Genomic DNA, 14,482 nt, shown 5'->3' on the forward strand with positions numbered 1-14,482 from the left:
GACTTCATCCTTTTAATTGACTTGAAAATGAATGCTATTTGAAAACTAATAGCACAGTATTATTTAGTTTAGGGGATTAATTTTACAAATGGCTTAGGCAAAGAGCAATGCTGTGAGCCCACAATCCCAAGTTCTTCACCCTTTTAGGGGTCCATCTGCAAAGGCTGAGTTGACTGAAGGTCGCTGTGTCATATAGCTCATTTCTTGCTTTCTGATTGGAGATGGTGTTCCTCACATGTGGATATTGCTGCCCAGTTAGTGCCATAAGAGCAATGTACAGGTGGTATGCGGTTCTTAAGGTCTGGAGAAGATGCAGGGACATTTCATGGTGCTGTGGATGGTATCAGTTCAGAGGGAATAGTAGCACTTTCCCTTCTCATTCAGGCATTTTGTTTGCTTGTTTCCTCTGTCCTTTTGAACTTTCTTTCACAACTTCTTTCATTATCATTTATGGGAGATAAGCACAGACATGCTGTGGGAACAGTGCTGGGGGAGCAGAGGCAGGCAGATAACCACCTCCCAGCCTGATTGCTGTATGAAGACAACTTTTTTCCAGGAAATGACATGGCATTACCATATTTCTGAATAAATTATAAACTCCTAACCAATCTCAGCTACACATCTAAGAACCATACTGTCCCCTGACATCTTTTTCTTGCTGAGAACATGGTAAAATGATAAACCAGTAACTTTTTAAGTCAAGTAATTGCCATCCAAATCAATAATAAAAACATTTTGAGTTTGTTTTTTATACATCTATTCCCCCTACTGGTGATATTTATTTTTATTTGGGTACTAAAAAAAAAAATGAAAGAAAGAGGGAAATGAGAGAGAGATTAGTAGCAAAAAGATGAGACTGGGTTAGTTTGGGGCTTTTTTAAATTCTTATAGTATTTTTTTCATGAGATTTTGTTGTGCATCACATGGCCTATACAACATGGAAGTCAAAGCATACAGTGCCATTGTTAATGCAGTGTATGAACTTACCTCCAGTGAAATCATCATCAAAGCTCACAGCCACTTTAGTGGAAGTAGGATTAAGCCCTATATTTATGTTGTTCCTGCTCTCAAATATACCTTTGAAGGGATACAAAGACCCAAGGCAAGTTCTGGATGAATTTTACTACTGTGTGAGAACTCAAGGTCTGGGAATCCCTGAATTTGAAATAATATGTCATTATTAACCTACAGGTCTGTGGCATATCTGCACAGGACCAAATTCCCTTGTTCACTAACATAAATACTCCTAGCATCTTTTAAGGAAATTGTCATTCGATTTCAAAAAAAAAAACCCTACAGTTCAAAATTCATTTAAAAAAAAAATCAAATAAAAATCCTTGTTAAAGGATTTACCCAAAGATTTTAGATTATACCTTTTGCTAATACTGGGACAAAATTCAGCCACCTCCTCTCGTTACCTTTGATAGACTGATGGATGTGCAGGGAGAGCCTTTGAATGCTCTCTTGTATTTTTAAATTATCTGTTTGGCATTTCTAAATAATTTATGAAATTCAATTTTACTGACATGAATTTTCATGAAAAAAACATTTGCAGTTTCCTGGTAAGTATTCACAGAGACAAATTTTTAAATTTGCACATGGAAGTAGCCACATCAGAAGCACCTACATGCTCACGTAATCAGAAAGCAAAATCAGCCCAGTGCAATTGGTTAGATCCATCATAGGTACACAACATAGTACGAATAGTGAATATTCACAGACTACTGACACACAGCTAGGTAGCTCTTTCAAAAGCTCTACTAACACGATGTCAGATAACTGTTTACTGAATAACTCAGAGAAAACTATGACCTATTAGTGGATGGTCTGTGACCATTACAAGAAGTTAAATTCAAATGATTTGTGTAGGTCTGCTTTTCAGGAGCAGGACATAAGTCTCAAAAAGCACCACAGAGCCCTGTTGCTACAGAGGGACAAACTGGAAGGAACATCATAAATGGAGAAGACATCTGTTTTATGACTTTAATTTGTTTCTTCTTGATATTTAAATAAGTCTTGAAACATATTTTCTCTTTTTAAAAAAATGTTTTTCTCCCTTCTTGTTTTAGAGGTACAGGTCTTACCTTACACAAAATACAGTAAGAACCAGTGAAAGAATAAAGTTACAAAATGGTAAAGAGTGAAAGTTTAGTAATTTACAAACATTTGGGGTTTTGGTTTTTTTTTTTTAAACTGTTCACTGTTTGCACTTGCTCACAGGTAACTGCAGTGACATATTACAGCAAGGCAAGCTTTATTTGATGCTACCCTTCTGGTTAACATCCAAGGACTCACAATATTATGCCTTGCAAGACACAGACTCCAAAACAAGTCATTCAGCAATGGCAGAAAAAACAGTTGTGAGTCTTCCGATAATTCTAAGGTGAAATCAGGCAGAAATATCTTTTGTGTACGTGAAGCGAGAGGAAAAAGGAGAAATGTGAGAGGACAAGCCCAATGCAATCACTCACTACAGATTGTTTGCACACCTCCGTTATCTTAGCTGCTGTTTGACATCCAGAGTATTGCAGAAGTCCATAATTAAAATTACTTCTTTAGGAAGTCTGCCTCACTGATACTGCACAGATAGATATATCAGCTAATTAGATTTCTAATTCACATACATTGTGCCAGAAGTTTTTTAACTCTCTGATTTACAGCCACAGACAGGGAATTTGGGTTTGTACAAGACAACTCACAAAAGACCAGGACACTCGGTATCTTAAAATAAAATACAGAAAGGGCAATGCTCCTAAAATACTAAAAGGACTTATTTTTAAAGCTCCCACACTGCTGTCATCTGTTTCTTTATGCTCCTGACTTCTCCATTCCTGTGTCAGGGTCCTCCATCCTACTGGGTTTTTAAAGTCCTAACATTTTCCTCTGAGAAACGCCAAGAAATTTTCCTCATCATGTGGGCCTTGCTGCTGCTTTTGGATATGCTAAATGAAGATTATCAAATGCCACCACTGTCAGATGCCAAGGTCAGTGTTTTCTTTATCAACCTGAGGGGAAATAGTACATTTAATTTCACTTTTTCTTCCACACATCTCATACCAACTTGAAACAATATTTGAAATGTTATCCATGTGGCTTAAACTGATTTTTTTGTATTAATCTACCATCTTAAATCCATCTTTGTAAAGATTTACAGAGGGCATCTTGAAAGCAAGGAAAGTGGCATATTTAGATCTCTCTTGTGTTCAAGCTCTAATACCTCTTCTTTCCAAAGCAAGTAATCACTAGTTGCACAAATTGTGCTATGCACCATTAGCCTGTTGTTTTCAATATAATACTGTTGATTCCTGTTCTGATATAACCAATCTTTCATCATATGTGTTCACCAGTAGACCTAGGAGGATATATTAGCCAAGTGAGGGTTTCTTCACATGACAGGCTGCAGAACAGAGTCATTAAAACCAGTAAGTTAAGGGTCTTAGAAGTAGCATCAACTTGTTACTTTTTATCTGCCTGGAAGAGAGTACCAGAAGTAAGAACCTCTCATGTTCTTTCTCTAGTCTCGGAAAACCATGTTGTTTGATGAGGACTTTATTTCATCTTTTCCCTAAGTGAGAAGCCAAATACAGAGACAACAATGCTCCTAATGCTGCTCTTAAAAGCACCTTCAAGTTGTTAGTCTTTTGATTTATCCTCTCACTTCCTCTATGCCAAGCATACAAGTTTCAGTGACAGCTTAATCTCAATCAGTGGCACATTTTCCTGATTCCAGTGAGATCAGCAAAGCATGGGAGGAGAAGATCTTACTCTAGGAGAAGGCAGTGGTTAGTCACCTTGTGGTTAGTGCAAATTACTGGCAGTCAGTAGGCACAAACTCCTCACTCACAGCTTGTCCCTGCTTCCTTTTTGGTGTTTTCCATGGTAAAAGAAGAAGCCAATGAAGCACCCACTTTAGGACTCACACCGGGACCTGTGGATGGAAAACACTACTACCTAAGGACAGGCAAGAACGAAAATGTCAAAAACGAAAAGTATAGAAAATGGTATTCCATGTTCTTCCTTTATAATAAAGCTCCCTGGAAACAAGTCAGACTTTAGCTACCCAGGGTATTCTGTGGTATTAAAAGGTTAAAAGGTTGAAATACTTCATTTGCAATTACAAAACACACTTTTCCACAGCATGGTAGTGCCATGTCCTCATTAAATGAACTGCAAACAGCAAAAGACACTAGAAGATGTGTGATTTTGGCCTATTAGATACAACTATAGATCAGACAATTTTATTACAGAAAACTAAATAAATCTTAACAGCAACTTTAGTAAGCTAAGCTCTACTCTGTAAAAATGCATAAAAATGTATGTAAAAATGAATCTGAGTCCAACCAATCTTTCTGCTCCATATAGCCTAAGACCACATTTTTAGGCACAAGGAAAAATAGACACAAGGTCTTTTCCAACCTAGATGATTCTGTGATTCTGTGAAATAAGAAATTGTGATGCTACAGTAGCTGTGTATCCTCATTATATTAAAATAAAATGTTATTTGGACCACTTGTGTTCCACTAGAGTGTTATGTGTAAAAAAGGGTTCATGCTGATACAAACAAACAGTCCAACATTGCCTTTCATGAAATTACAGTAGCTGATTTCATCAGTTGCTACACATGGCAGAGAGAGATAACTAATTAACAGAGAATTCCCTATGAAAACATAATTCTACAACATTTTGGCTTCACCTTTCAGCAGATGGACTGCAAGAGATACTACAGGAAAATGAATCAAGCCAATTGACTGATGGGACTTGCTTTTTTTTTTCCATACAGCAAATATTTTTGTCATCATCCTAATAAATCTGAATAAAATCCAGCACTAATATGTTCAAAATAGTAGTTTAATAAAGTTCGACTGCAGTGTCCACAGTTAAGCCTGATTTTTCAGATATGCTGAGCATCAAGCATTTTCCACTAATTTCCTTCCAGGGAAGGAGCCACACGGAGCACAAATGAAGGTGGGTGGAGCTGCCACCACTTAGGCGTCTGGAGAAGAAGCTGAGTGAGAGAGTTCATTTAGGCCAATTGATCATATATCCAAACATTTGCAGCCAAAAACTTCAGTGAGGAAAATAGTTCTTTTTTCCTGCACTACCTCTTATTTTCTATATTAAACAAAGACAACATATTGCCCAGACATGACACTGGAAATCAAGAAAGGTGCACTATAACCCCCTGGTGCATGGTTCTGGACAGCCAGTCCAGGTACTGCTTGCCCTGCTGAGAAGTAGAGAGATACGTGCTCTCCACAGTCCCCACTCCACTGGTGTGTCGTGAGCTCCACCTCTTTGGCAACCAAGGGAACACTCAGAGGGAGCTGAGTGGATAATACAGTCAAACCCCTTATTCCCTCTTCCCCTAAAATGCAAAGCTGAGCAATTTTCTTTTATTTTCTTTTGATCTGATGGAGCTCTTTTTTGGTGTTAAGAACAGTAAGATGAGAAATCTCTGGAACTACAGCTGTTTCCCACATGCTGTTACGCATGGTGGTCTGGAGAAAGATTATAGAACAAATATGAGGGACACAGATATGCGTGGTACTTACTCCTGGGGTATGGTCAGACAGATCTAATTTTGTTGGGATGAGCAAGAGGCTGGCAAACACAGCTCCTGGATGGATGCATTCAGAGGGGTGCTTGTGATTTTAAAAAGATAATCATTCTGCCTTCTGTGACCAGTTCCAAACGACTTCTACATCTTAGAATGTCTCACATCTTCCTGAGCTTGTTCCTGGCTAACATCTGCTACAGATTTCTTTCTGCAGACATAGATCCCATGTTACAAGCCTACAGCTAGACTGCTGCAACTTGGTGAAGGCCCATCCATTCCTTCCCCACTTCTGCAGGTTCTTGGCACTCAAGTCAGTGAGGCCTGTGGAGTCCTCCAGATCATTCTTTTTAAGCTCACAAGGCACATCCAGTGAAGATGTCCTGGGTAATGCCTGGAGGGCTCACAGGGGCTGAGGCTGACACAGAGTTAATGCTGCCTTTGGCGAGCATTAAAAAGATCTGTTCAAACAAACTACAGACAGGTGGCAAGAGGACCCAGAGGCTCTAAAGTCTCCCTGAGGCCATCATGTATTAGCAAGATATTCTTACTAAACTTTACCTCAGTTCCACTATCTATAGAATTGAAATTAGTAACATTTATCTTGAGGACTGTTGGTAAGAAGTAGAAACTGTTCATCATTATTAAACAGCAGAAAGAACAGTGTCTCGGGATTGTAAATACAATGGTTATCTGGCAAAACTTGAGAGGGAAATACCTGATTGAATGAGAACTGGAATTGTCAATGGCAACTCTATTTTATCCTACTGTGACCCCACACAAAGATATTCTGAAGTTAAGCAGGTTTTTTGAAGGCATATTGAATATTTTTCTTCTTTTCTTTCAGCACAAGAAAGGGAAGAGTAAATAAGTGAATGTTGTAAATGCATTTTCAAAGTTTAATATATTTAGCCTTATATTTTTGTCTCAATTTTAACCCGATTTTGAACTACCAGGATTTTAAAAAACATAGGGTTTTGACAGTTACAGAATCAGTCACATTCCCCACAAATAGATGATCTTATCTATAGCTCAAGTTTAACATAATTTTTCACAATTGGGATGAAGCATGCCTATGTGTGTGGTGGAGGAGATTGTTACAAATGTGCTACATGGACACTAAGGAGAAAATTCAAGAGAAAACATTGCTGTGTATTTTTTCTGATTTGAAGATATGGCATGCCCAACATAAATAGTTTATGTCTTATATTATAGCCAGATTCACCTCTTGTGTGGCTGCATTGAGCCCCTTTGAGCAGCACAAAAGTACTGCAACGTACTGGTCTATCAAATGGAATTTGAGTGAATATTGCAGGATGATGCAAGATAGATACTAGCTCCACCAGTTTCCTCCATTCCTGGCTTCATCAGTTTGTCTGTCTTCTTTTACAGTTTTTTGTCCTCTTCTACCCAAACCCCAGCCTTCTTTTGGTTTCTAACACCTTCATTTACCTATCTCCATCGTTTTCTACCCCATTTGTTGATTTAATAAAATGCAGCACATGCTTGCTGAAAATAAGTATTATACCCTGTGATCATTGTTTTTCAGTATTTTGTTTTAGTGAAAGTTTATCCTTCAGAAGATACTGTTGCACAGTAACTTTTTCAGAGATGCCCAGGAAAACTTGTCCTTGCAGCTGATTCATTTCCAACGTTCACAGTGGAAATGGGGAGATGAAGCTTCCCTGTTTTCTGCAATGATAGAAAGAAATTATATGAGAAGCCGTGGTGTTGAATGGCACTGTCTTTTGTAACCTCAGTCACACTAAGGCTAGTTAGTCCATGTCACAGTAACAACAGGACTTTGTAAACATTTTGGAAGAGTTTACAGGGAATAACTGGGAATGTGGTCATTGATATTTAAAATGTGTGCATCATACACAATTTCAGCAAGTTCTAATTAGATGGACATGGAAAGCATCTTTGTGGCTTTCTGATTAAGGGGATTATGCACAGAAGAGACTTGGTGTGGGTGGTCATTTTCTTATGGTACCCATTTTTATTAGTTTTAAGAGATCTATGTTGAAATCTCGGATAAAAATACATTTGCATACAGGAGTAAGAGCTCTAGTTTGAAGGAGACATACTGTATTTTTTACCCGTGACAGAGATATGGAGTGTTTATTTTAACTTAGAAATGCAGCTCAGCTTCAATTTTGGTATCACAAGAAGTGGTGTTTCATAGCACTGGAAGGAAAAAAGGCTTCTTACACAGAGGAAGTGTGTATCAACTCAAAGGAGACTTTTCCTTCAGATATTTGTTACTGGTTTCATAATGTGGGTTTCTTAAAGTATGAATGTTGGGCTTGATGCCTATGCCATTGATAATACCTCTGCTCTTTTTAACTGCAGCTTTCTGGGATGAAGTGGAAGAGAAAACTGATTGGCAGGGTTGGTTTCTTTTGGGTAAAAAATAGTTAATTGTTTCTTGGCCTGTTTGCTTGTTTGCTTTGTCTTAGTCTTTGTTAAAATTCAAGTGTTATGATCACATTATATGGCAGTTGTCTGCTAGGGATCTAATCATGCAAGTATATTTACTACTCACATTCCCTTTTGCACCAGTAGTTCAGTACTATCAGAGCGTACCAAGTTTTTGTATGAGAAATAACATGAAGTGTTTGAATATGCGATCTGTTCAAACCATCAGGGAAAGGCTTTTCTTCCTTTTCCCATCTCCCATACTCTGTTTCCGTATTTGACTCCTAGTTGAAGAATGCCTTCAGGGGATACTCCATTGTACCAGTGTGCCTGTGTCACACACCCTCACACCACACCCTGGCCCTGCTTCCAGGTACAACGTCCCTGTAACCCAGGTTAGGCCTGAGGGGTAGCGTCGAAGCAAAAATAAATCTGACAGCTCTCAGTTTGAGTGCCAAATGGCTGTATACATGTATACATGATGTTCATCTTCCTGTATTGTTTGAGATGAAGATGACTGTAACTTTAGGTGGTGAACTTCAACAGCATAACACTTCCTCCTAAACATTTATATCACTCCTATGATCTTTACCTGCTTGATAATCTGCACAAGGGTTTACTTGTTAACAGTTCCCTAGAGCTGTGGTTACATAAATAACAAAAGATGATTCAGCAGCCACATGATGATATTTTAAAAGCTTAGAAATAAAAATGTCATGGAAGAGGAAGCACCTTTTCCTGATTTTAGACTCTCTTCCCCAGCTGTAACTGAAATAGGGCACTTTTTAAAGCTTCTTTTTTATGTACTGTTTTACAGGCTTCTCTCCTCTGTTCTAGAAGAGGCTTTCTGAAAGCTGGGGTCCTGCTCCAGCAGGGACATAGACATGTACCTGGCCATGCAGGCTGTGGAAGGTCAGCTTTTCATGTGTGAACCATTGCAACCATTTACACATGCTAAACCTAGAAAACTGTAGGTGCTGTAAGAGTTGTGTTGACGCAGAAGCTGCAAAGATCCAAATCAGTCTTTAGCATTCCAGGGGTGTCACCTGTGGAGCACTGTTCCAAGGGTCACCGTGAAGCCCAGGGCACCTGCAGTATCTAAGGATTTATTTTAAGAAATGCATTTCTTGGAAAGTTAGTTGGAGGTAGCTGTAATAAGATTCTTCCAAATACTGTTTCAAATTAAAGTAATACCCATGCCTGCCATAAGGAAAAGAAACCTGATTAAAGCCTTACTTGTCCTTAATGCATCTTGCAACCAGCTTCATTCTTGAAGTCTCACCTTTTTCTTCATTTATCCAGAAATGACTGGGTTTTGGGTGCAAGCACATTATAGGGTCAGGACTTTGATATCAACTAGTTTGCCTTTGGGTAAAATCGGTAATCTGCCCACAGTTTCCTGTTTGTCCAAAGATCCTTGCTGGTCTATTCTGACCTCTGGGAATCAGCGGGATTTGTTACTTTATCTTCAAGCAACATAGGTTCAGCCAGAGTATGTGTATGAACTTTTCACAGGAAAAGGGACATTTCTGGAGAAGAATAAAACATGGGATGGTGGTGGGGAAGGAAGAGAGTGGAAGAACTATGAAGCAAAAGTGAAAAGAGAAAGGAACGCCAAGGGAGAGGATGAAAGCTAAATGAAATCTGGAGGAAGGGAAAACAAGTTGAACTCTAAGTCTAGGATATGGCTTGGGATGGCAGAATATCCACAGTAGATCAGGGTAGACTGACCCAGCACAGCCTGTCTCCAGAGAACATAGCACAGAAGGTGTCCTCAAAAGCGTCTTAAGTGGGGTGAATCTATTACTACAGAAAATATTTAAACTCAGAGCTTTAATCCCTCAGCCCCTCACCTTCATGTTTATTAAATTCCCAGCTCATTCCAAATCAGGACTGTTATGCCATGCCATCCCCCACCCACACAAGCACGAATGAAGTGGAAGCATGGAAGAGTTCAGTGGTTTGATCAAAGAATGACATCAAACAATGTCAAATAGAGATGTGTGACATACATGGCATCATCTTCAGCCCATCACAGAACAGGGCTATGAGAAGCTGGTTCTCATGTCCACTCACGGGTGCATTTTATTATTTCATGGTGATTCTACCCCAAGCCCTGTGCAAATGGCTCTGGAAGCCAAACACAAATTCTGCGTGAAGGGAGATGAATTTATTTTGACCTTTACTGAAAACGTGCTGTGAAACAAAGCACTTAAGCATTTAGAGTCAGTTACATCTTCACATTATACACGTCCATGTTGATGGGGAAAGTGCTAACCAACCGAAGTTACAGTCGAGAGCTGGAGTGTGTAAAACTCTTCACGGGAATATATTACATCCCTAGTGCAGCCTCTGAAGCTTTTCTCGGCCTGTGAAGCCCAGAGTCTGGAAACCAGAGGTAAAGAAGATCCCTAGCTGGGGAGAAGGAGGGCAGCCGTCGTTAGGATCACTTTCGGGACCCTCCTAAAGCCTCGCCGGAAGGAAAGGAAAGGCATCTTTCTCCCACCGTTAGCACCGTGCGCACTCCCTCTCCCCGACGGTGGTCCAGAAAGACAATAAAGCGAGGGCGTCCTACCGCCATCCCCCCCTGTTAGCAGGGCTGTTTCCCTCCTCCCTTCCACGACAAGCTTCCCCTTTGCGGCGTCAGGCCGGGCACTGACCCAGAGAGGCAGGGGAGCCGCGGGGCTCCGGGGCGGCGCGGGCCGGCGACTGAGCGCTCCCGACCTTCCTCGTCCCGCCGGCGCCGGCTGTTCCCCGGTCTGGACTCCCGCGTCAGAGAGTTGAGATGTTAACTACAGCAAAACGAGAGACTTAAAGTCCCTGATGCATGATGAATGGGTGCTGGGCCAGCATCTTAAAATCTATGCTTTTGCTTCTCCTTAAACACTTTAAATTGACAGCGTAATAGATCAAACACTTTTACTGAAAGGAGAAGCTTTGGCAATTTAATTCAACCAAGCGCACACTTATCAGTATCCCAGTCCCGTGTCCGTCGCTCCCTCCCCGCCCCGCGGCTACCCTTTCCCCGGGCGAGCCGGGCCGGGGGGCGCTGACAGGGGGGCCCCGGCCGCGGCGCGGGGGGCTCGGGGCGCCCGCGGCTTCCGGCTGCTGCCGGCCGGCCGGCCGCCATCCCTCCCGCCATCCCTGCCTCCCTGCCTCCCTCCCCTTTCCCCTTCCTTCCTCTCCCTCCCCCGCCTCTCCTCCGGGTGGAGAAGTTGGCGCTCTGCCCATTCAGGCATTCAGCGTCAGCTCCTCAGGGATCAGCAAGCAAAGTCACAGTCTGCACAAACAGAGCTTTCAAATTCATAAAATTCATAGGATTTTTCACAAATGAATGAACACAATTTTCTACCAATTTCCTCATTATGCAAATATGCAAAATATCAAATTTAGGCCAATTAGGGTCCTCCACAGTCCCAAATTCACCCGTTTAAGCCATAATTGCAGAAACTATCAAATAATTACGGTCGCTAATTGGAAATATTTGTGACAGATACAACAAATTCTTGCACAAATTACATTTCATTCTAGGAACCACTGCGCGCCACTGAAATTTTATCGAAGTCTAATTTAACTTACATAATGAGTTGAATTGAGTACTTGTTATCAAATTTGAGCAATTCATAGCCCCGTAATGTGGAATGATCAAATAAATTAAAAGGGAATTTATTCAATATTTTGTTGCGATCCTTTTTTTCGAAACCATTGCTATTTTGTAGGGAATTTCCTTCTCCTGATCCGGCTGCCCGAGGTGGGTGACAAGTGTCATAAAAACCCCAGCAGCAGCCGGAGAAGCAGCAGCAGCCAAGTGTCCTGAGAGCTGACAGAAGATAAAGGGCAACATTTCCAGTTATAGCTTCTTCCCTCGCACCATCACTCTTCCTGCAGATGGAGGGAGAGGGATCGTAAAATGCACGCTCTTACTTTGAAAAATACCTTCGGCTCCTACATCATTTCATTTCTCCCTTTTTTCTCCCCCTTTTTCTTTTTTTCTTTCTTTCTTTCCCTTTTTTTTTTTTTAATTTTTTTTTTTTTTTTTTTAAGATAACGCTTCCGGGTGACAGAGGAGTACAGGGGTGAGTCCGGCGCGGCCGGACCGTGCCCGCGGGGTGCCCCCTCCGCCCCCCTGCTGCGGGCACGGCCTGCGGGAGCCGCTCGCCGGGGCCGGGGCGAGCTCGGGGCCCTCCCCACACGGCGCCGGTCTCCGGGCACCCACCAGGCACCGGGCTGTGCTCCCCCAGCCCGCCGTTGGGAGCAGGCTGTCCCTTTCGGGGGGTGGGTTGGGGGTGTCACAGCCCTCCTGCTTCCCTCCCACGTGTGTGCACGCGTGGGCGCCGGGGTGCCTGCTCCGCCGTCCGAAGCGGCTTTAAAGCGCAGCCCCGGTGCGTGACGGTGTGTGCGCGTCGCTTTGTGTGTAGCCGGGGGATTATATAGCCGCTTCTGGGAGCCCGGGGGGGCTTCGGGTGAAAGGACCGCATAAGATGCAAACAAATGCTATGCATTTGTACACAATAACTGGGTATAACGGATAATTATTAAATACATACTTTGGGCTTGCGTGTAAGACATTATATACAACCTATATTTATATCTATACCCCTTGAGTTACCCTCCAAGAAGAAGGTCAGCTCCCTGGACATGAACATTTATTTTTCTTTCTCACAGCATACACACACACGCACACATTTTTTAACTGCCTGTGGCCTCGTTGGCGGATTATAAATGTCTCCTTCTCGCTGTGATTTGTTTAATCCGTGGAAATGGTGCTGGTCCTATGTAAACAAGCCAAGTGCGGAATGAAGGCAGTCACCCATGCGTGGCCAGCCTGCCTATTTGTCAGAAAACCTTCATAAATACTGAGCCGGGGCTGGGCAAGGATGTGATGTCTCCATTTTTGCCAGGAAAGGGCACGGGGAAGACAAAGCGAGGCAGAGCGCCGTGTAACCTTTCAGGGAGAGCGAGTGCAGCGCTGCCGCCCGCCGGGGCCGGGGCCGGGGCCGGAGCCGGTCCCGCCGCCGCCGCCCGCCCCAGGGAAGGCGAATTGGCGCTCGGAAGGCAGCGCAGTAACACCCTTGTAGCATCCAGCCTATTCATCCCGTGCAAAATCACACACCAAGCCCGAAGCGCCGAGCGGTTGTCCTTCAGGTTTTTCCTTTTCTTTTGCTATTTGTTTTCCTTTTTTGGTTTTTTTTTGTTTTTTTTCTCTCTCTTTTTTTTTTTTTTAGTTATAGGGTGAGTGCGGGTGGAAGGGCGACATCCTCTTCGCGTCCTTCGCTCCAGCACCTACCGCCGTTTGATTCTCCGCAAATAAAATGCTTTTTTTTTGGAGAGGTGGGGGATGTATTTCTTTCTGTTAACGCTTATTAATCTAAAATGTTGCCGTGACCGAGCAAAACCTTAATTGTTCTCAAAGTCTGCCTTACTGCGTCGTTACGAGAACTTATTGTGTCCACCAGTTTATTTATTTATTTATTTATATTTTACTTGAGGAAAAGCGCCTGTGCGCCTAATCAGACACTTTATAACAAAAGCAGTAATTACTTCCTATAATTATCATGCCCCTTATTTATTAAAAAAGAAAATAAGAAAAAAAGAAAAAAAGAAAAAAAAAAGGTGAGAAAATGTCGAGTATTAAAACGTGAAAGCAGCTATTAATCAAACCTTTACACCTTCTTTAACTCAGGCGTGATGGTGGGTGTTATCATAAATCTACTCTGATAGTAACACAAGAATAATGAGTTCAGTAATGATACCGATGATGATGATAATGATTTTAACCAACAAAGAATGGTGTAGATTTATTGCTAATAATGTGGTACAGGAACCTCTTCATTAAAATTACCTATATGTACTCCTCACTGTTGAAAAGGAGATTACAAAGAGTAGTTTTGCGCATTTAACGCAGCCCTACGCAGCCGCCCGAGAGAGCTCGCGGGCACTGCCCGAGGCCCTGATCCCGAGCCCGGCCGCGCCGCCGGGGAACGCGGGGGTCGGGACGCCCCTGCCCGGCCGTGCTGCCGGGGGCGGGCCGGGGGCTCGCCGGGAGGAAGGGCTCTCACCGCTTCCCCCCGCCGCGGCCGGGCCGCGCTACCGCGGGGTGAGGCGAGGACAGGATCCCCTCCCGCAGCCCGCATTTCTTGGTGCTTCCCACCTTCAGGGCGGACTGCGAGTGACCTTCCCCAGCGGTCGCGGGGGGAAGAGCCGGCGAAAGGGACGCTGGAAGATGAGCTGCCCCCACCCGAGCCGTGGGCGCGGCGGCGGGTCCGGGCGGAGCGGACTCCGCGCCCCCGCCGGCGGTGCCGGCCTCCCCGCCAAGCCGCAGCTGGTCCCGCACCGCATCCTCCCCCCAGCTCCACTCCCGCAGCCGCACAGGGGGAAACCCACCCCACGGCCCTCCTCCCGCCAAGCCGCGGCGTGTACGTGCCCACTTTTAAATGGGCTCTCCTAAAACGCCTGACCCACGTCCCTCGTACCGCCGGAAGGCAAGCCGCGGCTGGGTTTGTAGTGTCC

The sequence above is a fragment of the Strix aluco genome, chromosome Z (genome assembly GCF_031877795.1).
Source record: "Strix aluco isolate bStrAlu1 chromosome Z, bStrAlu1.hap1, whole genome shotgun sequence".
NCBI classification, from domain to species: Eukaryota; Metazoa; Chordata; class Aves; order Strigiformes; family Strigidae; genus Strix; species Strix aluco.